Below are 24829 nucleotides of genomic sequence, written 5' to 3'. Positions count from 1 at the left end.
TCAATTCTTTGTACCGAGCCACAGATTTTTCAGATAATGTCCGTATCAGCTAAATTTTATCTTTTTGAGCAGAGTAGTCTTCTATCAAAACCTGAAAAGTAATCAAAATATGGTCTGAGAGTATGGGGTTCTGAGGGAGAACATTTAGGTCACTGACCTCTATCCCATATGTTAAAACCAGATCCAGGATGTGCTTGTGACTATGAGTGGATTCATCAACATTTTGAGTGTAACCGATGCTATCTAATACTGCAATAAACGCATTACTCAAACTGTCACCAGAATCATCCACATGGATGTTAAAGTCACCTATTATAAGGATCTTGTTATGAGCCAATGCTATATTGCTTAAAAACTCTGAGAACTCAGTTAAAAAGTCAGAGTAAGGACCAGGAGGTCGATACACAATAATTATTCGCACAGCTTTTTGATGTGTTGAATTCATTTTTCCATTAATGATTGCAAGTTGTCCAGGCCCTGAGGCAGCCATGATGCTCCCTCCACCATGCTTCACGGTGAGGATGAGGTGTTGATGTTGGTGAGCTGTTTCATTTTTCCTCCACACATGACGTTGTGTGTTCCTTCCAAACAATTCAACTTTGGTTTCATCAGTCCACAAAATATTTTGCCAAAACTTCTGTGGAGTGCCCAAGTGCCTTTTTGTGAACATTAAACGAGCAACAATGTTTTTTTTAGACAGCAGTGGCTTCCTCCATGGAGTCCTCCCATGAAAACCATTCTTGGCCATTGTTTTACCTCGAGTTGATGTGTGCACAGAGATATTGGACTGTGCCAGTGATACTGTAAGTCTTTAGCAGACACTCTAGGGTTCTTTTTTACCTCTCTGAGTATTCTGCGCTGAACTCTTGGCGTCATCATTGGTGGACGGCCACTCCTTGGGAGAGAAGCAACGGTGCCAAACTCTATCCATTTGCAGACAACTTCTCTGTCGATTGATGAACATCCAGACTTTTAGAGATGTTTTTGTATCCTTTCCCAGCTTTATACAAATCAACAATTCTTGATCGCAGGTCTTCAGACAGCTCTTTTGAGTGAGCTGTGGTGCACATCTACGGAGCCCCTAAAGGGACATGGGAGGGAAAATATATTGATGGATGGAAAAAAAAAAAAAAAGGATGAAGTTTTGCAAGATCTCGCAAAAATAATTGCGAGATCTCGCAATGTTTTTTCCTGGTTTTTGTGTGATCTGTGATCTACCTGTTCAGCCTGTGAACTCGCGATCGATTAGTTTCATCTCAGACGCCATGCAGAGATTGTCCAGATTTCGACCAACTACCTTCTGTAATTAGCGGAAATATCCTCTGGAAGGGCTGCCAAGAATGCACAGGCGGAGGTAACTCGCAGATCAACACTTTATTTTCACACATGCTCTGATGATCTTGCAGGTTGCAAACCTGAAACAAACCCCACAATTCACACATCAGTCATGAAAATATTGTGCCCCATTATCCATGATTGTTCTTAACTTTTAACTCACCGACACCGTGTACACTCTGGAATGAAAACCTCCCAATGAACGCACCACAAACCACGCCCCCTTACGCAAGCTTATATACACAAAATCCCTCCCACACGCATCAACCACCCGCACGTGTGAGCAAATAATGAAGACTAATCAAACACAAATATGCATCCTTCTTATAAAGCTAACCAAATATTTCTATCTCTTCCCTCACTGGAAAGTTATACATCTCCCACCTGGTCACTGATTTCTCAAATCCAGAGGACCACTACAATCTCTTAAACAAACTAACTATAAATGAGATTCAACAATAACTTTGAGGACATAACCAAATGCCCATAATCAAATACCCATAACAAACACACTGTCTTGTAATGTTTTAATGTCCTCCACCGAAACACACCCACAGCCTCTCAGAAGGATGGTGGTGGGGGGGTCTTGATCCACAACCGAAACACACCATGGCGGGGAATCTCTACCGAAACACACCATGGTGGGGAAGGTCTTGATCCATTACCGAAACACACCATGGTGGGGAATCCTTTACTGAAACACACCATGGTGGGGAGGTCTTTTATTGCTCCTCCACTGTAACAAAACTACCAGCCTCCTACACGTCCCTGTGTAGGATGGTAGATGGGCATTGTCCGACTGCCCAGCTCCTCTGGACCGGCCACAGAAGACGGAAGGGTTGACATGTCTTCACTTTAACATCCCGCACAACACCTTTGTTGTCCGGACATGCCCCCCACAACTCGACCCAGTCTGAACCGACCCCTGAGTGCGTTTTGGTCAGCCACCACACCAGATCCCCGATCTTGACGTTCCGAGCAGGTGCCATGCCACTTTTGCCGGACAAACAGTCCAGGGCCTGCCAGCTGGATCCATCGCCTCCAGAACTTGTCCACCTCAATCTGGATGGCCCTTCCGACAGCACGACAGGTAGGCTGGATACTCGATCCACGAGTATTCTCCACGGGCCCAGCACGACCAAGTAGCAAAGAGTTGGGAGTGATGACTTCCACGGCCCCATCTTGCCCTGGGCCCTAGCGCCAATAGGTCTTTCGTTTGACAGGTTGGCAGCTAGATAGAGGAAGGTTTGAAACTCTAGTACCGTCAGGTTACCTTCCTCACACACACTACTTAGTGCTCTCTTCAGTACACGGACTGCTGCCTCCGCCGCCCCATTGCGATGAGGGGAGTCTGCTGGGTGAAAAACCCACACCCAGTCTGTTCCTTTCGTTGCTGCTTTCTGCTGGATTTGATCCTTGTCTACGCCGTCGAGGAAGTCATACAGATCTTTCAGCACTGGTCTTGCGCCCACAAAGTTGGTCCCTTGGGTCCGACCACAGTTTTCTTGGGTGACCTCTGAGCGCTGTGAAACGCTGGTATGTTTTCAGGAACCCTTCGGTTGATAGATCTTCCACGACGTCCGCATGCACTGCTCTTGATGCCATGCAGCTAAACACCACACCCCAAACTTTCATTTTCACTCTTCGCCTCACAGTGTCTCTCACAATATAAGGACCGAAGAGGTCCAGCGATGTAAACTCGAAAGGTGCAGCTGGTTCTGTGCGTTCGAGTGGAAGCTCACTCATCACCTGCTTACACATCTTAGCTCTGGACTTCCGGCAGTGCATGCATGCATCAGTGACGTTTCTTGCCAGTCTTGGCCCCTGTATTACCCAGGCTTTAGACCTCACCCGCAAAACCGTGCCAGCAACACCCTCGTGGTTAGCTTCATGGGCCTCTTGTGTAATGAGGGTGCTAATCCATGCTCTGTAAGGGACCAAGGGCACTCTCGTCTTGAACTGGCAGACACTCTGGACCCTGCCATGGCACCATAGGAGTCCTGAAACTTTGCTCTGGCTGACGACGAGTCTGTTCAGAGTTGTTACAGGAAATGTGACTCCTTTCTGGGAGGCCAGGCACAGGTCTTGGAATGCAGTTTCGAGCTCGTTAACTGTCAGGGCTACCTCCCACCTTGCTGGAACAGGGATCTTTTTAACCTTAGCCAACCACTTCTTCACGGCCCTGCGAACGTAGGCAACTACTCTACAGAGCTTAGCTAGAGAGCTGTACTTCGTTGGGTTCACTTGGTCGATGAGTGCAGCTCCCCACATTGCCTCTGGTTCGTCAGATTCATTTGAGGTTGAATCTGTTTTATTTACTTTTGAATCTGAAACTTCACTGATTCCATCTGTGGTTGCTTGAGCATCACTGACGGGACTTTTTCTCATGGCCACTTTCTTGGCCTGGGCTCTTGTGAGAGTGGCAGAGAAGGCTTTTCTCTGGAGTTTGCTCACAGTCTCTCGAGCATCAGCCGCCACTTCGGAAGCAGATTTCATTGGCCATCCTTCGACTGGACCAGACCAGGAATGCGGGGCCTTGTTGCCATGTGCTCTTTCCATCAAGCCGTTCAGGAGAGGATCCTCTTGTGAGCAAATCAGCGATATTGAGCTCTCCGGGGATCCACCACCAGTCACCTACGGGCCCAGCCTTCTGGATTTCTCCCACTCTGTTCGCAAAGAAGGTCTGGAATCCGTAGCTCTCCCTCTGGATGGCTCCCAGTACCGTCTGACTGTCAACGAAGTGGTACCACCTTTCCACATCTATTCGACCGTGCTTCACCACATAATCCTTCAGGTGTGTGGCAAAGACAGCCCCGCAGATTTCAGCCTTCACTGCATCACCTTTTTGGTCAAGTGGCGTCAGCTTGGCCTTGGATTCCACCAGTCGAGTAACCACACCATCAGGTGTTTCCCACCTTAGGTACAGCACAGCACCATAGGACTCACAGCTCCCATCAGAGAATGTGATCCCCCAAGGTTTACCTCTCCAGCCGGAGGGTGTGAGACTTCGGTGGAATCTGACTCTACTCAAACGGATGTATTCTTTGAATAGCTCTATGGCCTTCCCACGGAGTTCGTCAGATAAGGGCTCATCCCAGGTGTCCCTGGTCAACTTGCCAGCTTCCTGGAAGGCTCTTCTCACAAGGATCACACCTTTCTGTTTCAGAGGTGTAGCCAATCCAATTGGGTCATACAGGCCGGCGACTTGGCTCAACAAACCACGACGAGTCAATGGGTTCGGTGTTTGGACATCCACTTCCTCCTCTGTGAGGTTGACTTCAGTCCTCATCTTCTTCCTCCTCTTCGAGAAGTTAATGGACCCCATCACAAAGAGCTCATCGTCTTGCACGAGGTACCCAACCCCCAGGGCTTTGTTATCTCCCTCCCTTAGCTGGTTGGGCAACACCAACGCCACTGACTTGGTCACTGTTTCTTCCTGCCTCCCACCATGACCAGACCGGACCCAGGGTTTGAGGTAGAAGCCTCCTGTCTTCAGAATCCTTTCCACCCCATCTAGGATCTTGTCTAGGCACTGCGGGTCATTGTGTGATGTCAGGAGATCATCGACATAAGAGTCTTCCTCGATGATCCTTCTTTCTTCGCTCATGTCTGAAAACTGGGGCAACCTTGCAGTCTCCCGCATGGCCACCTGTGCGATGCATCCTGCAGGCTTGTCCCCCATGTTCACTCTCACAATGGCGTAATCTTCAATCTCTTCTTCTGGGGAGTCCCGCCACAGGAATCGATGCACGTGAACTTCTTGGTCCTCCAGCCACCACTGAGTTATACATCTTAGTGATGTCCCCAATGGCTTGCATGCTCCCCCTCTCGAAACCTGAGAAGTACCGCCCGGATGGGGTTGAGAACATCCGGGCCCTTGAGCAGAATACTGTTCATGCTCACCCCCTCTGAACTCCTGACTGCTGTTCCAGACGAGGCGCACGGCGTGGTCACTGAGTGGGGGTTGGGTGCTGTCAGGTGACTCACCCACCATGTGGCACCGTTCCAGCTGTCCAACACGTCTTTTGTGAGTTTCACAGCAGCCCCCCTCTCGACCATCTCGTGGACTTGCCTCACATAAGCCTCTTTCCAAATGGGGTCTCTCATGAGCTGCTTTTCTGTCTTCAGAAACGTAGCTTCCACGGCCTTCCGGTTGTGAGGAAGGGAGGTTGGGTTCGCTTTCCATGGGTATTTGGCGTCCCAGTGTGGCTGATCGCTGTGAGAATCACTTTCTCTGAAAGTCAGGCCCGCCCTTATTACCTCCAGCTCCTTCTCATCAGCCAGGGACATCTCTTTCCCACCCGGAGAACACTTCCCACACCGACATCCCCCACAAGCAGGATTACAAGCAGCTCCAATGCTGTCCCATTTCAGCCACTCGAGGATTTCCGTGTTGCATACTGCTGTTGAACAGATTTCCAGCTCACCTTCGCATTCCAGGAGACCTCCCGTCTTCCCCACGGCACGCTCTTCGACCTTGACGGCTAGTGACCTCATAGAACATGCAAAATGAGTCTTTGAGTGCTGTGTGGTTACCTCTATTTCTTCGAAGAGTTGAGGGTGCGTTCCACTCACGATCTTCCCAAGAGGACCGTCCCACAGCACAAGGTCGCCAACTCTCCGCAGACTCTGTGGGGCCAGACGTCCTTCTCTCATGCTGATGAGCAGGTCGATCCTTTTTGGACGAGCTAATTCCCCCGGCTTAACTTCTGGGAAAAAGTTCTCCAGCTGGTCAGATGCTATTACACGATGAACTTTGGCGATGTCCTCCATCCCGTAGCAGATCAGTTCATGGAGCCTCAAGGTACCTCGAGATGTCCACACCTTAATTGTGACAAGGTACCGTTTCGTTTTAACTTTCACCTTCATCCTGCCAACACCATACACAACAAGTGAGATGGATTCACCAGTTAGTCCAAGGCTCTCTGCAGCTTGATGTGTAATGTAGTTGGTATCAGAGGCGAGATCTACCAAGGACCCGAGGCTGTCACCTCTCTTTGTTGTGACAGGGACGAGCATCATGAGGACTGGGTGTTCCCCTAGACCACTCTGTTCGACCAAGTTCTTACCGGGACGCTTTGTTGACGCCTTGTTGGTGCAGGCTCTGCGAACAGCTTCGAGCTGCCGTGGAGTTAATCCCAGCTCCGCGAACAAAGCCTCTTGCTCCTCTGTTGGACCGCAGGTTCTCTTCTTCTTCTCTCCTTCGTCCTCTCCCATCACAGAAACCTTCTTCATTTGTGCTTTTGGGCAGAGAAAGTAGTGGTGGTCTGCGGGATTACCATTTTCCCTGCACTCCTCTTTACGACAGAGAAACCTTGGCGTGCACGTACCGCCAGCCTCATGAATACCCAGGCACTTTGTACATGCTTTTGCCCTCTTCAACTGAGCTTTCTTCTCCGTCAGGTGAGCTTTCCTGAAAGTTTTACACCGAAACAGCCTTCCTCCATGTTCCACATCACCACACACAACGCAAGGAGACTGCTGGGTGTTTCTCTTGGTGTCACTCGCAGTAGTTTTAGTGAATGATGTCTTTACATTCCTCCTGTCACTCATCTTCTCCTGGTAGCTCGGTTTCTCAGGAGCATTGGTAGACCATGGCTTACTGGGGAGCAGCTGCTCCAACCTCACGAGTAATGACTTTTGATCACCCAGGAATAATAAGAACCGATCTAGATAATTACCTGGGTAAACACTGCTGCTGGTGCTTCGTGCACACATAAGCCACTCTCTTTTCATGACATCAGGGAGTTTACTCTCCAATGATCGGATCACAAGCGGGTTTTGCATAGCTTCAACACAGCCCAGGTCTCTGAGATCCTGTGCTGCTCTTTCCACCGCTAGGATTAATTCTAACATCTCTCTTGATTGGTGGTTCTTTACAGCTGGTCGTGATTGTAATTCCAACACGATTTCTTCTGCTGTTTGTGCTCTATCACCATAATGGTTTTCAAGCTCTCTGAAAATGTCATTTGCATCTCTGCAGCGCATCAACCTGAGTTTGTCTTTCACAACATCATCTATGCTGTCCAGTAGATGGAGTTTTCTACACTCACGTGACCCCGTTGGTTCTGCTTGCACTTGAATACACTCCCACTCAGCCTTCCAGCGCCAATAGTCTCTTCTATCCCCGGAGAACTTCGGCAAACTTATGGGCGTGAGTCTAATTTTGGGCCGGGCAAACTGGAAGGTATTACTCCCTGCATCATATGCCCCGGAACCACCTTGAAACATGTTGCTATCTTGCCTCATGCTTAGGTTGGCGTAAGGTGCAGCATGGGCACTCAATGGTGGAAATGTGATGGCTGGGGGCACAGCAGAACCGTCATAGAACCCACCTCCAGATTGTTGTGTCTGTAGTGTGGGGTGTGGGGTTGGTGGGTGCATACTGGGTACAGTAGCTGCAACATAACCACTCTTTGGAGGATATGTAATGGCTGCAATCTGTGGAGCAGTAACTTTGGGGATTGCGCCACTAGCGGCGGTAGGCAGAACTTTGGTAGGTGAGGTAAGACAGGTAGTGGTTACAGGTGGGGATGCTGGGCTGGCTTTAGCCAGAGTAGCAGGTTCGTTAACCACACCGCCTCCCTCCGAAGCTTCACCCTCCTCGCTGCTGTCATCACTCCCATGTTCTGTGCCATCCCTCTTCATACTCTCATGATCACGCTTGAATCTCCATTCATCCATCAGTTGCTCCTTGTCCTCCTTTAATGACGACAAGAGCTTCCATCTTTCTTTACGGTGCGGGCGATAGTCTTTCCAGGGATGAACAATGTGAGTGAGCTCAGAGAGCTTTCTGTCCAGTTTACTGGACTCAATGCTCTGCTGCTCCCAGGGCACGACTTGGCCTTTCCACTGTTTCTCAGCCAGAGTAAAAGCTGCTTTAAATTGTGTCACAAGTTCTTCTATGTTCTGATCTGAGAATTTGGACCACAACATTTCCATAAGCTTTCCCTCAATCTCACGGTACTTTTGCTCACAGAAGGCCCTCTTTTTCACAGCATCTTGTAACTCATCATCGCCCCCTGGTGACTCTTTCTCCTCCAGTGCATCAATGTAGTTGTTATTTGCATCAAGAAGTTTATTATAATCTTCTTTCACTCTTGATAACTCTTCAGACAACTCAGTTTCATTTAATCTATCAGCACTGACATTTAGACGGTTAACACGCGTTGTAAAAGCCCGTTGTGCGTTTGTGCGTCTCTGTTTCAGACTTTCCAAGTCATACTCGTCGTCCGCCATCTTGGATTCCGGGTGAAACAAACCGCAGTAAAACGGTTGTTTTACAGTGATCGCCTTGTTACTCACTGCCCTCAACGGTCCCGTCGGCTCGTGGCTTCAGCCCCCGTTGCTTGGGTGGTTTTGGTGGCTTTACCCGCTCTCGTCGCGCCGTTTGGTCTCCGCCGGGATGCGTCTACTTCCCGGCCGCCCATTCAATTCCACTCGGCGCGCTGCTCGCTCTCCGCCCCGGGCCGTCTACTTCCTTCTGCGGCTCCGACGGCGGTTTGCAACTGTCCAGATTTCGACCAACTACCTTCTGTAATTAGCGGAATGCCCTCTGGAAGGGCTGCCAAGAATGCACGGCGGAGGTAACTCGCAGATCAACACTTTATTTTCACACATGCATCTGATGATCTTGCAGGTTGCAAACCTGAAACAAACCCCACAATTCCACATCAGTCATGAAATATTGTGCCCCATTATGCCATGATTGTTCTTAACTTTTAACTCACCGACACCGTGTACACTCTTGAATGAAAACCTCCCAATGAACGCACCACAAACCACGCCCCCTTACGGCAAGCTTATATACACAAATCCCTCCCACACGCATCAACCACCCGCACGTGTGAGCAAATAATGAAGAATAATCAAACACAAATATGCATCCTTCTTATAAAGCTAACAAAAATATTTCTATCTCTTCCCTCACTGGAAAGTTATACAGAGATTAACTAACGCCTTCAGGTATGTGTGTTTTCAGTATTTATGTTCCTAAAGTTTTAATTACATTTTCTAATTTTTTGTCTTTTTTTTGTCTGTTGTGAGAACATTTTAAGGAATTTTGATCGCTTTGGGAACACTATTCGGAGGTTGACATGCTTAATTAGTGAGTCCTCCCAGCCGCTGCTCCTTGTTACCATCTGGTCTGTGTCGATGCTGATCAATCAGGGACTCCAGCGCAGAATTAACTATTGTTTATCAGTTTTAGGATACAGTTGTTGTTCTTATGAGTTCGTTTGCAAGCTGAAATGTGGTCAAATGAAAGTAGACAGACATATCTCTACAGTTACTCTGCATTCATTTTTTATTAATTTATTTCTGTGTGTTGAACTTTCAAGGACAGTTTTATAGTCACTTGTTAACAATTTGTTTTCACATGTTAATAAAAGGGAATTACAACACACTTGCTTGTGATATTAACCTGTTAGGAGACAGTCACTGGTTCACTCCTGTAGCTTTAATAAACCAACATGAGGTTTGATAAGACAGGACCAGTGGCAGGAGGAAAGAGGGAACAGGTTTTATCAAGATCAAAATAGCCTCAGGACGACAGAACAAGAGCAGCTTTGTTGTTTGCTGATTCAGTGAAAGGAAAACAAGAAAACAGTAACATTTAAGAGCTGACTCCCTCTGTTCTTTGTTCAGTCTTCATAGATGATGGGTCTAAACCTGTCCCAGAAGTTGGCCACCATCACAGGGATGCTCCTGGTCCTGCTCCACTCCGATGCAGGTGCAGCTGGGGCGTGCAATATTGTATGATTGTAGCCTTTTACTATCCGAACAGATTTTAATGTTAGCAGCAGGACGAGACTGAATCTCTTCCTGCTGCTGCCTTTATTTAAAGCTGGCATCCGGCATGGCTGCCGGACAGGACCGGGACTGAAGCGCTCAGAGAACAAGGGACAGAAAGAGATAAAGATAACCAACCAACCAACCTATTTACAAATTCACAATACAAAACAGTGTTGTCAACGCACCATACGCAACCAAGAACAATCCCAAACCCCAATCTAGACAACGCCAAAACAGAGCCGACAACCAACACAACAACTGACAGAACCATACATATACAATGGGGGAAATAAGTATTGAACGCATTAACTGTTTTGTCATTACATTTATTTCCAAAGATGCAATTCATGTGACATTTCTTCCAGACACTGGTATTAACTCAAATAATCCACACATGAAAAGAAATCACAACATTCAAATCCATAAATAGTGATTATGTGGAATTAAGTGCAATAACACAGGAAAAAAGTATTGAACACACTATCTGAGACTCGTTTAATACTTTGTGGAGAAGCCTTTGTTTGCAATGACTGCTTCCAGACGCTTGTTGTATGTATGAACTAATCGCCCACACTGCTCAGGTGTGATTTTTGCCCATTCCTCCGCACAGATTGTCTTCAAATCCTGAATATTCTTTGGTGCCCTCTGGTGAACCCTTATCTTTAGTTCTTTCCACAAATGTTCGATCGGATTTAAGTCAGGTGATTGACTGGGCCATTCTAACACATTGAGTTTCTTTTTTTTAAACCATTCGAGAGTCAACTTTGCCGTGTGCTTCGGATCGTTGTCCTGTTGAAAGGTCCAGCCCCGTCTCATCTTCATCATCCTGGTGGATGGCAGGAGGTTCATCTCAAGAATTTGCCGATAGATGTTTCCATTCATTGCTCCTTCAATTATATGAAGTCTGCCAGTACCACGAGATGAGAAACAACCCCATGCCATGATGTTTCCACCACCAAACTTCACTGTTGGTATAGTGTTATTTGGGTGATGTGCAGTGCCATTTCTCCTCCAAACATGGTGTGTAGTATGACAGCCAAAAAGTTCAATTTTGGTCTCATCTGACCAGACAACATTCTCCCAGTATTCCACAGGCTTATCCAGATGCTGTTTAGCAAACTTTAGACGAGCTTCAACATGCCTTTTTTTGAGGAACGGAGTCTTGCGGGCTGAGCGTCCATAGAGGCCATGGCGGTGGAGTGCATTGCCTATCGTTTTCTCTGTAACACTTGTACCTGCTGCCTCCATGTCTTGCTGGAGTGCTTTCCGGGTGGTCCTTGGCTCTTTGAGAACTCTTCTAACCATCTTTCTGACTCCCTGGTCAGAAATCTTGCGAGGAGCTCCTGTGCGCGGCCTGTTGGATGATAAGGTGATGCTTCTTCCACTTGCAGATAATGGCCCCAACGGTGCTTACTGGAATACTCAGATTCTTTGAGATAAGTCTGTAACCAGTTCCATTCTGATGCTGAGCAACAATCAGGCTGCGAAGGTCTTGAGAGAGCTCCTTGCTTTTACCCATCATGAGATGTGTCTTGTTTGACTACTTGGTGAAAAAACAACCTGTTTATAGGGCCATCAATTAGCACTAACCCAGCTGATGTTGGTTTGCACTTATAGGAAGTACAAAGACTAATTACTTTCAGGTGTGAGATGGTATGGTGCCTTTCCTTGACAAACTATACAGCTTTCCCATGGTGTGTTCAATACTTTTTTCCTGTGTTATTCCACTTAATTCCACATAATCACTATTTATGGATTTGAATGTTGTGATTTCTTTTCATGTGTGGATTATTTGAGTTAATACCAGTGTCTGGAAGAAATGTCACATGAATTGCATCTTTGGAAATAAATGTAATGACAAAACAGTTAATGCGTTCAATACTTATTTCCCCCATTGTACATACATACACATATATATATATATATATATATATATATATATATATATATATATATATGGCCCCGCGGAGCCATGACCGGCAGGAGCCGGTCCACCCCGGGCGCCGAACCCCCCCTGTCCCCCACCACCACAACCACCGACCCCGATGCCCTGGATTCCGGGGCAGCAACCAGACCCCAGGGAATGCACCAACCCAGGCCGCGGCAGCACGCCCGAGCCGACCAGCCCCCTCAGCCAGGCCGACCCCCCCACCCTAATGGAAGGGGACAGCCCCCAGGCACCAGGGCCCAGGGCCCCCAGCCACACCCGCCCCAGGACACCCCGGCCACCCGGACATGAACCGGCACCCACCGACCCAGGCCCCCCGGAGCCACCGCCCCACCACCGCCAGACAGCCCAACAACCAGCGGCCCCCCCACCCCCAATCCAAACCAAACACGAAGACAGCCCCCAGCGAAGCAGCGCAGATCCCGACCCCAAGACAGCGCCAACCACCCGCAGCCATCAGACCCCCCCCACCAACAACCGACCCTCAAAGAGGAGAGGCCCTCATCTTCCCCTTACATTAAGTGATGGAGCTGATCACAGGGGACCAGAGGGAACCAGATTCAGCTGAATATGGTCCTTTGAACAGACAGACATTGTCTCCAAGCTAATGTGATCTAACAAAAGACTCTTAAAGGTGGAATACAACATTTTCTCGAAAAGACGAAGCCCCACGTCTGTTACTCACTTTTTGAACAATGCGCATGCGCCAGACCATCCGCCCGGCTCTCCTGCTTCTCCCAGAAAACGCGGAAGTGTACGAGCGCGATCTCCTCTTCTCCGGCATGCACGGCTCTGTACAGTTTCTGCGATCCGCCTCGCTCATAAATAAAGCTTTTTTTTTCCGAAACAGCTACAGTTTCATTATGTCAGACTCGCCATCGGTAAGTACGAGCTCAGAAGCTCACCGGCTACATAAACACTCTGAATGCGCATGCGCAAAAGGGAGAAGCTGATTGGGCGCAAGCACGGAGAACCGCCTTACGAAAGCAGCTCGTCAGAATGATTGACAAACAGACCCACCAATTATTTAGGTGATCCACCCAGAAATCAAAATGTTGTATTACACCTTTAAACTGCCTGTTACTCCGATTATTTCTGGATTTCCAATTTACAAGGATAGTTTTCTTTGCGATGCACAAGATGGTTAGAACCATGTAGACAGAGTTTATTGACATGTTAATTTCACCCAGATCACCTAAAAGGCACAGTGTGGGAGTTGCAGGGATATTGCATGTGAACCATGTTGACAGGTCTTCACACACCTGAAGCCAGAACCTCTGCACTGGTGTGCAGGACCACAAGGCATGGAGGTAGCTGTCAGTCATGTTATCATTGCAATGTGAACAGATATCAGATTGTGATCGACCCATCTGGAAAATCCTTCGTCCTGTATAATGAATTCTATGCAGAATTTTGAATTGTATTAGTTGTATATTTGAATTCTTTGTCATTTTGAAAGTATTTAAACATATTTGTGACCACGCATTTTGGTCAAAGTTGTTAGATAAGTCAGCTTCCCATTTTAAGGTCGGAAGGAAGATTATACCTTTGATAATATTTTTTTATTTTATATATCTTTGATAGCAACTTTGGAGAACTGAGGTTTAAGAATTCTTCGACCCCGAGAGGTAGTTGTCCCTGCAATTGATTAATGGTATACTTTTTATCTATGATAGATTTAAGTTGATGATATTCTAAAAATGCTGTGCTGCTGATTCCATATTGTGAGGTGATAGTATTGAATGATAGAAAGTTGCCGTTTTCAATGATATGTTCAAGCTGTCTGATTCCTTTATTTCTCCACTGAGTGAAGTTTATCATCTTTTTGTTTTGCAGAATGTCCGGGTTGTTCCAGATGGGTGTGAGTTTACACGGGATCAGAGAAGATTTGGTTAGCTTTAGAAAGTCCCACCAAGCCATTAAAGAGGAACTGATGTTAATACTTTTAAAACACCGATGGGATTTGATGGTGGAACTGATGAATGGCAGGTCAGAGATGACTAGATCCTCACATAATGCTTGCTCTACATCCAGCCATGGCTCATTTAAATTGTTAGGTTTAAGCCATTTGGAGATATATTGCAGCTTGCTGGCTATGAAGTAATTACTGAAGTTAGACAAGTCTAGTCCACCTCTGTCTTTAGTCTGTTGTAACGTCTTTAAACTGATACGCAATGGTTTATTTTTCCAGCGAAATTTAGATATGTATGAGTCCAGTGATTTGAATCAGCCAGACGATGGTTTGGTTGGTATCATTGAGAATAAATAGTTAACCTTAGGTAAAGTCATCATTTTAATGGTGGCAACCCTCCCCATAAGAGATATAGGTAAGCGTCTCCACCGTAAGAGGTTATCCTCTATTGATTTCAGTAAAGAAACATAATTTAGTTTTGAAAGTTCTGATATCCTTGGAGAAATGTTTATGCCTAAATGTCTAATGTTTCCAGACTGGATTGTAGCATTGGGTATACTTTGTAAGACCAGTTGATAGAATAGTCAGATATTAGTGAAAATTTGTCAATAAGTGTGATTGTCTGGGAGATAGAAAATGGAGAGTTCTGCAGGAAAAGCAATGCATCATCTGCATAAAGACTTATTTTATGTTCAATATTGTTGTTGGCCAGGATCCCTCTGATGTCTTTATTTTGTCTTATAGCAGCTGCCAGAGGTTCGATAAAGATGGCAAACAATGAGGGCGAGAGTGGACAGCCCTGTCTGGTTCCTCGCTGCAAACAGAAGCTTGGAGAAGTCTGCTCGTTAGTCTTTGCACATGCAGCTGGGTTGTTATACAAGATTTTAATCCAGTCTATGAAAGACGTTCCAAACCCAAATTTGGTTAATATTCCAAATAAAAATTTCCCGTTTACTTGATCAAAGGCTTTTTCGGCATCTAAAGAGATAATTATGTATTCTAGATTATGTCTTGTAATCTATTATATTAACTAATCTGCGCATGTTAGTGGATGAATGTCTACCTTTAATGAACCCTGTTTGGTCAGGATGTATTATGAGAGGGGTTATCTTTTCTATTCTTCTGGATAGGGCTTTGCTGATTATTTTGAGATCTACATTTTTTAATGAAATAGGACGATAACTGGTCGGAAGTGTGGGGTCTTTCCCTGGTTTAAGTATTAGAGTTATTTTGGCTAAGTTCATATTTGAGGGTATTGTTCGTTTATTTTTTATTTCCATTACCATTTTATGAAAAGTGGGAGCCAACATGGTCCAGAATTCTTTATAGAATTCTTTGTAGAATTCTGCTGGATAGCCATCTGGACCTGGAGCTTTATTGTTGGGCATATCCTGCAGAGATTTATGGAGTTCATCCACTGAAAGAGGAGAATCCAACACTATTCTATTTTCCTCTTTCAATTTTGGAAGGTTGATATCATTAAAAAAGTATTAATTTCTTCATCTGTTGTGTCTATTTGTGATCGGTATAATCCTTGATAGAAATCTCTAAAGATATTATTGATCTTGTCTGGGTCATGGCTGATGTTTCCTTCTGAGTCTTTAACAGCTGAAATCGTGTTTTTCTCCTTGTTTTTAACTGATTCGCCAGGAAGCTTCCAGATTTATTACTATGCTCAAAATTCTCTAAACGGAGTCGTTGGATCAGAAATTGTTTTTTTTTATCTAAAATTTCTTTCAGTTCAAGTTTAGCTTTCCTTATATCCTTCAGTATGTTCTCTTGTGGGGAGACATAAGCCTCCTCCAGCGATTTAATTCTTAATTCCAATTCTAAAGTTCTTGAAGCTTCTTTCTTTTTCTTGTGTGAGGAGAAGGAAATTATTTTTCCCCTCATAACCGCTTTCCCTGCCTCCCAAAGAACACATGCTGAAGTATCTGGCAAGTCGTTTTTTTCTAAATATATAGACCATTCTCTTGTAAGATAGCTAATAAACTCTGGATCTTTAAGTAATGATATATTAAATCTTAATCTTTCGCCCCTTTTAAAGCGCCCAAACCACTCGAAAACCTGCGTTCTCCCCAGGGCATTATCTTTATATGCCTCCTGGACCATGGTGAGTGTTTCTGATGCTGTTTTTCCCAGCAAAAAACAAAATCTGATGCTTGCGCGCTGATCGCGTTTAGTGATGTGTTCCACCATTTTGTGGTTTTCCGTAGAAGGGGGTCCTGCTGTGCTGACGTCAGCACTGTGTGTGCCTTCCCTGTGTAACTTTGTGAGATGATATTTGCGATATTTGATTTGCAGAGATCTGCACAAGAACATGCTGTAGCGAGATTGAACAACCAAAAATCTGAAATCATTCTTGTTTTAATTTTATAAACACAGTCCCGTTTATTTCCGGTCCGCCCTCGTATATTATAGTCTTCATTTGGCATGTTCTCCCTCCTTCCCTCTCACCAAAACCTTCTTCAGCTCCTCTCAGCAGTCTCCATGTTTTGCATACTCTGTGTTGTAAACTGTTTTCTTCTCTGTCACGTCTGCTGATCGTGTGCCCATCCTGGTTGAGGGAGCTCTCCTCTGTTGCTCACACTGAGCTTTCTTCCATTATTCCTGGTTGATAGTTTTCTTGGGAGTTTTTCCTCAATGGATGTGAGGGTATAAGGGCAGAGGGTGTTATGATGCTGTATAAAGCGATTTCAGACAAATTATTTGTAAAAATGGGCTTTCTAAATAAAATTGCCTGACTTTGCCTTACCATTTAGAGTTTAGTTTGATGGCATTTTCAATATAAGATGTTTAAATTATCATTTCTGTTTGAGATAATAGAATAAATGTATCTTTCTAAACTAGACACACACACACAGATCGTTTTTTTAAAGTATGGAATTTTGCTAAACTTTAAACAGACATACACCTTGAAGTTTGTCCTAGTAGAGTTGCTTTAACCAGCTGTTTCGCCGTAAATCATGCTATGATGATGCGGGAGCGCAGAAGCGTCTGGTATGGATTGTGTTCCGGGTACGGATCAGGTACTGACAAGGCCAATACCAGAATAAAAATCAATAAACTTCTCCCACGAGTGATGTGTGTATTCCTCCAACTTTGTGTGTGTGTTTTACTTCCAGTTCATTGACCTTACTTTGAAAAAAAAATGCTTGCGAGATCTCGGAAAATAATTGCAAGATCTTGCTATTGTATTTGCAAGATCTCGCAAAAGTTCTACCTTTTTTTTTTTTTTTTTTTTTTTTCACCCATCAATATTTTTTTCCCCCATGTCCCTTTAGGGGCTCCGTACACATCAGACAATGCTTCTCATCAAGACAATTCTTACCAGATGTGTGTTTTATAGTGGGCAGGGCAGCTTTAAGCCACTCATCAGTGATTGGGCACACACCTGAGTTAAATTGTTTGGTAAAAATTGGTTTCATTTGCTCTTTAAAGGAATACTCCAAAGATTGTGGACCCACGCTCTTTCCCTATCATTGACAAAGTTAGACAAGCTCATAAATACCTTTTTTGTGTCTCTGCGTCCAGTGGCTGGTTCCCAGCCCGCGGCAGCTCACTGGTGGGAGTGGGAGGAGCTTGTGTCCTGTCTTCATGTTGACAATGGCGGAATCGGTGCCGAAATCGATCTGCTAAAGCTGATTTCACTTTAGCTCTAAACTCTTCAAATGTATAACTTTATCGAAATTTTTTTTTTTAAATTAGGCGACAAAGTGGTTGTTTAGAGCCCAAGTTTGTCGTTTGTTTGTCCGAATACCAACTGTTTATGATTTTGTTCGGACGAATTCGGTGAAATGTAAGGTGTCAGAGAAGCAGAGCACACACAAACCCTGGACCCGCCACGGGAGCCCCCTGCCCGGTATGGCGCCCAGCGCCGTGGCCATGGCGGACTGTTCCCCCGACCCAGCGGCCCAGCCTCCAGGCCCGGTCGGGCTTTGGCGGCGGGCGACGCGTATCACACCGTCGGCCGCCCCCGCCTCTACGACCGGCTGCCCGGCGACCCGCAGCAGGACCGAGACACGTGGTTTCACCCAGCGGTCCTATGGAGCGGGCCCGCTCCGGGCGTCGCTTCTGGCCCGCATCAGCGCTCAGAGTGCTCGTCTGTGATTGGATGATGCGCGCGTTGCCGCTTCCAAAGTTCAATTTTCCCAACTTAAGGCGTTGACGCCTGCAACGCGTGACGCGCGTTGCCAACGCTCGGAAAGCGACGCTTGAAAAGCGCCTGACGCGCGTTAGGTCCGTTGAAGCTCGTCCACCATAGATTTTGAATGTAAAAGCGACGCCCGTGACGCTTGCAATGCGTCCAGTGTGAACGCACCATTTGACAAAGATCAGATCACATTTGATGGTGATTTTGTGCAGAAATGTGAGAAATTCCAAAAGGTTCAGATACTTTTTCACACCACTGTAACAGAGTCTTGCAGGTGAGTGAATACACCGCCTCAAAAAAGTTCATCCAAATAAGTAATCAATCAGCAGCTAAAGATGATCAACAAGTAACAATGGGACTGAACCGTGTTTGTTGAATTTTGATTGAAAGTTTTCAGATTGACTGCTGGAGCAACAGTGTTTTTTTTATTTGGAACTGTAGAGATAATGTTGCTAATCTTTCATCTTCTGCATTTGGTCCCTTGCAGAGCTCCAACAGGACCATGACTGCAGAGAGGAGCAGGTCTTTAAACAGGAAACAAACTACTGTCTAGAACAGGACGAGCCAGAACCTTCACAGATCAAAGAAGAAGAAGAACCAGAACCTCCACAGATAAAAGAAGAAGACCCAGAACCTCTGCACATCAAAGAAGAAGAAGACCCAGAACCTCTGCACATCAAAGAAGAAGAAGAAGAACCAGAACCTCCACACATCAAAGAAGAAGAAGAAGAACCAGGACTTGGTCAGTTGAAGGAGGAGCAGGAGGAACCAGAATCTTCACAGATTGAGGAACACGAGGAACTCCGTACCAGCCAGAAGGGAGAACGATTTATTCTAAAGTTTGAAAGTGAAACCTTTCAGGTTCCTTCTGTTGAGGATCAAAGTGACCTGAGTGAAGCAGAAGTACCAGAGACTGAGCCGTTCCTCTCTCAGGACTCTGAAGTCCACCATGTGAAAAGACGCATTGACTCAGAATCAACTGGAAATGCAAAGCTGAAAAAACTCAACATGTTTCATAGAAACAGTGTGAACAACTTTCATGTTTCAGGGAAGCAGGCCGAATGTGAAAAGCTTCTTTGTGAAGAAATGTGTGAGAAAACTGACCATAAAAAACATCAATTATGTCAGAAGGTCAGAATGGTCACTGATGAGAAGATACTTTGTGAAACATGTGGCAAAAGTTTCAGTCAACCGAGTAATTTGAAGGTTCACTTGAGAATTCACACTGGTGAGATGCCTCATTCTTGCAAAACTTGTGGCAAAAGTTTCAGTCAGCCAAGTCGTTTGAAGGTTCACATGAGAATTCACACAGGTGAGAAGCCTCATTCTTGTGAAACATGTGGGAAAAGTTTTAGTCAACGATGTAGTTTGAAAGTTCACATGAGAATTCACACGGGTGAGAAGCCTCATTCTTGTGAAACATGTGGCAAAAGTTTCATTTGTCACAGTTCTTATTTGATCCACGAGAGAACACACACGGGTGAGAAGCCTCATTCTTGTGAAACATGTGGCAAAAGGTTCACGCAACAGAGATATTTGTTGGACCACAAGAGAACTCACACAGGTGAGAAGCCATATTCTTGTGGAACATGTGGCAAAAGTTTCAGTCAACAGGGTAATTTGAAGGTTCACATGAGAACTCACACAGGTGAGAAGCCATATTCTTGTGAAACATGTGGCAAAAGTTTCAGGCACCAGAGATATTTGTTTGACCACAAGAGAACTCACACAGGTGAGAATCCATATTCTTGTGAAACATGTGGCAAAATTTTGAGTCAACGGAGTACATTGTTAGTCCACATGAGAACTCACACAGGTGAGAAGCCTCATTCTTGTGAAACATGTGGCAAAAGTTTTAGTCAACTAGGTAGTTTGAAAGTCCACATGAGAATTCACACGGGTGAGAAGCCTCATTCTTGTGAAACATGTGGCAAAAGTTTTAGTCAACTGGGTAGTTTGAAAGTCCACATGAGAATTCACACAGGTGAGAAGCCTCATTCTTGTGAAACATGTGGCAAAAGTTTCATTAGTCAAAGTTCTTATTTGATCCACAAGAGAACACACACCGGTGAGAAGCCTCATTCCTGTTCAATATGTGGCAAAAGTTTCACGCAACAGAGAGATATGTTGATACACATGAGAACTCACACAGGTGAAAAGCCTCATTCTTGTGAAACATGTGGCAAAAGTTTCAGTCAACACAGTAATTTGAAGGTTCACGTGAGAACTCACACAGGTGAGAAGCCGTATTCTTGTGGAACATGTGGCAAAAGTTTCAATCTCCAGAGTAATTTGAAGGTTCACATGAGAATTCACACTGGCGAGAAGCCTCATTCTTGTGAAGTGTGGCAAAAGTTTCAGTCAACGGTGTGATTTGAAGGACCACATGAGATTTCACACTGGGGAGAATTCTTATTCTTGTGAATTATGTGGGAAAAGATTTATTTGTTGTAATTTATTGCTGCACCACCTGAATACTCACAAATGGATAAAATGACGAAAGACTGTGGGAGATGTCATTCAGAAAGTCCAGCTTGAACCCAAAATCACAAGAAATCAGAAATCTGATTCAGACACTGTTCATCTGCTTCAGGAAAATTTCAGTTTGTGTTCTGTCACAATAAATGTGAATTTTCAAGAAATGGAAATAAAATGCTGATGTGAATGTGATACTAACAAAAGTGATTATTACTTTTTGGTTGTTTTCCTCCTGTTACACTGGCATTTTACTTTATCTCGGTTGATAAGGAGACAGATGAAGTGCACAATAACACGCTGTTCTCCAAATGGACACAGGGTGGCAGCACCCTCCAATAGCGTCATTCGGGGACCCTTTTAGCGTGCAGAGCAACAATGCTCGTCATCTGGATGAATTGAGAATGAGCAACAGTTGTCCTGCTTCGCTGATTTCTATTCTTCGCTGAATTCTATTAATAAATGCACCATCGATGAGTTCCTTTATGATTCCTTTAATTGCAGTTGCAACAGGAGAGAAGTCACAGCTGCTCAGTCAGTGTGAGTTCTGAAATTCTAAGACACAGACCGATATTTATACCCTGTCCTTCCACCCTTATCCCCTGGGGCCAGGGTCAGACATGTTAGTGTCATTATCATGTCTAAAGACCCGTCCATGCTTTACAGGTCTGCGTGGGTGGGCGTTGGTCCGCATGACGTAAAAATCGTCATGAATTCCTGTCCGCTAGGGTCCGCGCGGACCCTAATCACTCCAACTAATCACTCCAGCGCCGCCCCGCGATTCAGAAACAGGAAAAAAAAGGCTAAATAAACTTAAAAATTTAATGATAATGTACTGACAATGTATGTGCTTAATTTTCTCTAAATAATCCGTAATAAAGGAGCAGATAAACAGTCTGTAGTGCCGGAAAAGCTTCTCGAGGCTTCGTGGATCACCGCGCCTAGATGGGACGCGCACAGCGGAGCTGAAAATGTAGTATGGGAGAAATCGCGTCCGCATCGGTGGTGCGCGGACCTTCCAAAGCGGACGCGGAAACGCGTACATGTGAAGCATGGACGGGCCTTTAGAGGCTGCCCTCAGTCAGGGAGGGACACATATGGCTCTTTGCCACTAGTGTCGCCTCGGTTCCGCCCCGCACGTCTCGCTTTGGCGTCACTTCAGCCCTACTCGTTTGCCATTAAGCACGGTTCGGCCTTCGAGGGGGCGGAGACAAGGTCGTGTCGTCAGCCGTGCGACGCGAACCAGAGGTGGTATAAGACGGCCGCTCCCGTCTTTTACCGCCAAAGCTTTTCATTTCAACGACAACAATGGACCGACTTGAGGCGCTCATGTATCTGCTGCTCGGTTTCTGGCTTTTCGTCAGACACCGACGAAACGTGGTGAGAAATGGACACTCTCAAATGTCTTCACTGGCGAGGGAGTGGGCGAGGTTGCGGGCTGCGATAGCAAGAGCCACTGAACAGCGCCGCCGCATTGAAGAAGCCTTGCTTGAACTCATATTTGACGACCGCAGCAGAAGATCGAGGCAGTATCGTCTCATGGTGAGTTTTAGCCGCAGTAGCCGTGAATTCAATCTGAAACTCGTGGTTAGTGTAATGCACTATATTGGCAGTGGACAGTGATATGTGTTTTGTGTGTGTTTCAGCTCGTTCAGCTGCACGGACGACGTGAGCCATCGGTCTGGGCTTGCCCACGGTCCTCACAGTGGTGGGATGTTATAGTTCCGGGGTTCACGAGCGCACAGTGGCTGCAGAACTTCAGGATGTCCGAGGAGACGCTGGACTTCCTCTGCACCAGACTGCGCCCGGCCATGGAGCACCAGAACACCACATTCCGCGAGTGTGTGCCTCTGAAGAAGCGAGTGGCCATCGCACTGTGGAAGCTCGCCACAGGCTCTGAATACAGGAGCATTGGACACCTTTTCGGAGTCAGCATCACCACAGTGTGCAGGTGTGTGCAGGACTTTTGTGCTGCAGTCGAGGCACTTTTGATGCCGGACCTAATCTGTTTCCCTGATGCTCGGCGGTTCCAGGAAATAGCAGCCTACATGGAAAACAGGTGGGGCCTCCCACTCTGTGTGGGTGCAGTCGATGGCTCCCACATCCCCATCATTGCACCACAGCACTGCCACACTGACTACTTTAACCGCAAAGGCTGGCACTCAATACTCCTGCAGAGTGTGGTTGATGGGAAGGGCCAGTTTTGGCATGTGTTTGCTGGACTGCCGGGGAGCTTGCACGACGCCAGGGTGCTGAGGGTGTCATCGCTGTGGGAGCTAGCAAACCGGGGTAACCTTTTCCCCCCCTCACACCAGGGATGTTGGGGGGGTGACTGTAGGATATTACATCCTGGGGGACTCAGCATACCCTCTGCAGAACTGGCTCATGAAACCATTCAGTGACACAGGGCGACTGACAGCTGAGTAGCATCTGTTCAACACCAAAGTCAGCAGAGCACGGGTGACTGTGGAGAATGCTTGTGGCAGGCTGAAGGGAAGGTGGCGCTGCCTTCTGAAAAGAAATGACTGTGACATGCGCATGGTGCGGTCGATGGTGCTCACCTGCTGCACGCTGCACAACCTCTGCGAAAGTCATGGAGAGTCTTTCGAGGCATCATGGGAAGTACCTGCAGAAGCAGGGCAGCCTGCAGCGGCAGCCACAACGAGCCAGAATGGAGAGCGAGTGGGTGGGAATGTTCGTGATGCTGTAATGTCATTTTTGTCTGCAAACACGTAAGGCGTCAGTGTTGCGGTGGCAGCCAGCTTACCAGAGGAACCACAAATGTGACGTTAAACACTGTCAAACCTGATATGTCCTCTCAATGACACTAGTGTCACTGTGTCATGTGTCATGAACAGATTTGTCAATGGATGATTAAAATGTGTGTTCTGTGGAATTTCTTTGCCTTCTCCTTTTTTCTCAAAGCAGTTAACATGTCATGTAGGTGATAACACATAAGCATCTGTTCACCTTAACGTTCAAAATACATTGATAGTGCAAAGCAACAAGTACTTTGCCACGAGCACTTTAATGGATAAATGAGATGAAGTAGAGATTTTTTAAATTTTATTCAAAAGATAAATGCAATACCGAAAACCAGCAAACACGTGAAAATCTCCCCAATTACTACAAGTATAAACAGTCACAGTGAAAGGCGGCAAACACTAGGCTAAATCACAACAACTATATATACAACTAGAAGAAATAAAGCAAAAAAAAAAAAAAATTATTATATGACTACATAAAAAAAGTATGTGCATTGAAAAAAGGAAAAAAAAGACATTAAAACTCACCCCAACAAACCCTCCAGAAAACAAACAAACAAAAAACCCACCCCGTGCTTGCAACACCTATTGAGGGTGTAACACGTCAGACATGACGATCCTGCATACTGTGGACCAGCTGGCCCAGCACTCCCAGGAACGCCTGGTTGAAAGCGGCCTCATTGTCCAGCTGCCGTGTCCGCAGCTCCATCTGCCGTCGCTGCAACTCCAACTCCTCATGGCGCAGGGCTGCCTCCTGGTCCTGTGCTGCCCTGTACTCCCCAAGCATGGACTCTACGTGGCGCTCCCTCTGAGCCACCGCGGTTTCCTCCATTGAGCTCAGCAGGTCCAGCACCGCGCGTGTGTCGTAGGACACCCGGTTCCTCCTGCCTAGACACAAGTGGAAGAAGGATAACAGGACACAGAAACACATTGGGGGGGAAAGAATGTGAAGCTGGTGGCCATTTCTCACAGCGGTGGGAAACAAATGCAGTGGTGTGAGCACATGTGCAACAGTGTGTGTATACAGGTTTGGTTGTCGGTGGGTTTTCCTGTGACTTCATTATTATTGCGCGTACACATGAATATGTATGCATGAAGGACGTGTATATGAGGTTATCTGTACATTTACAGATGTTATAAGGATTTGTACATGAAGATCATAACTATCTACTACTGTTTGTTGCATGCTGCTGCAATGGGAGAATTCCTCAGTTTAGCATGGGAGAGGAGAATCATCCCATTCTTCGCCAGAAACTGCGTGACGCGCAGCGCCGTGTCCGCTGGTGCTCTGTGGTGGTGGATCAACCGGGCTCCACTCCGCCACTACGCGGGCCGCTTCCTCCTCACATCCTCACGGAGCCGTCTGAGGATTTCGATGTAGTAGTCCTGATTTACAGTCTGACCTGGAGGGACAAATTTGCTGTGGACGATACCCTGGACAGCGAAAA

At 46.1% G+C, this 24829-nt stretch overlaps 1 pseudogene; it reads left to right on the top strand.

The window, feature by feature from the left end:
* Positions 1 to 19826: 19826 nt before the first annotated feature.
* On the top strand, positions 19827 to 22656 carry LOC115394786 (zinc finger protein 239-like; annotated as a pseudogene).
* The last annotated feature ends 2173 nt before the right edge of the window (positions 22657 to 24829 follow it).

Source organism: Salarias fasciatus, chromosome 9, assembly GCF_902148845.1.
Source record: "Salarias fasciatus chromosome 9, fSalaFa1.1, whole genome shotgun sequence".
Taxonomy (NCBI): domain Eukaryota; kingdom Metazoa; phylum Chordata; class Actinopteri; order Blenniiformes; family Blenniidae; genus Salarias; species Salarias fasciatus.
The sequence above is the reverse complement of the archived record's forward strand: the minus strand, read 5'-3'. Positions and strand labels throughout refer to the sequence as shown.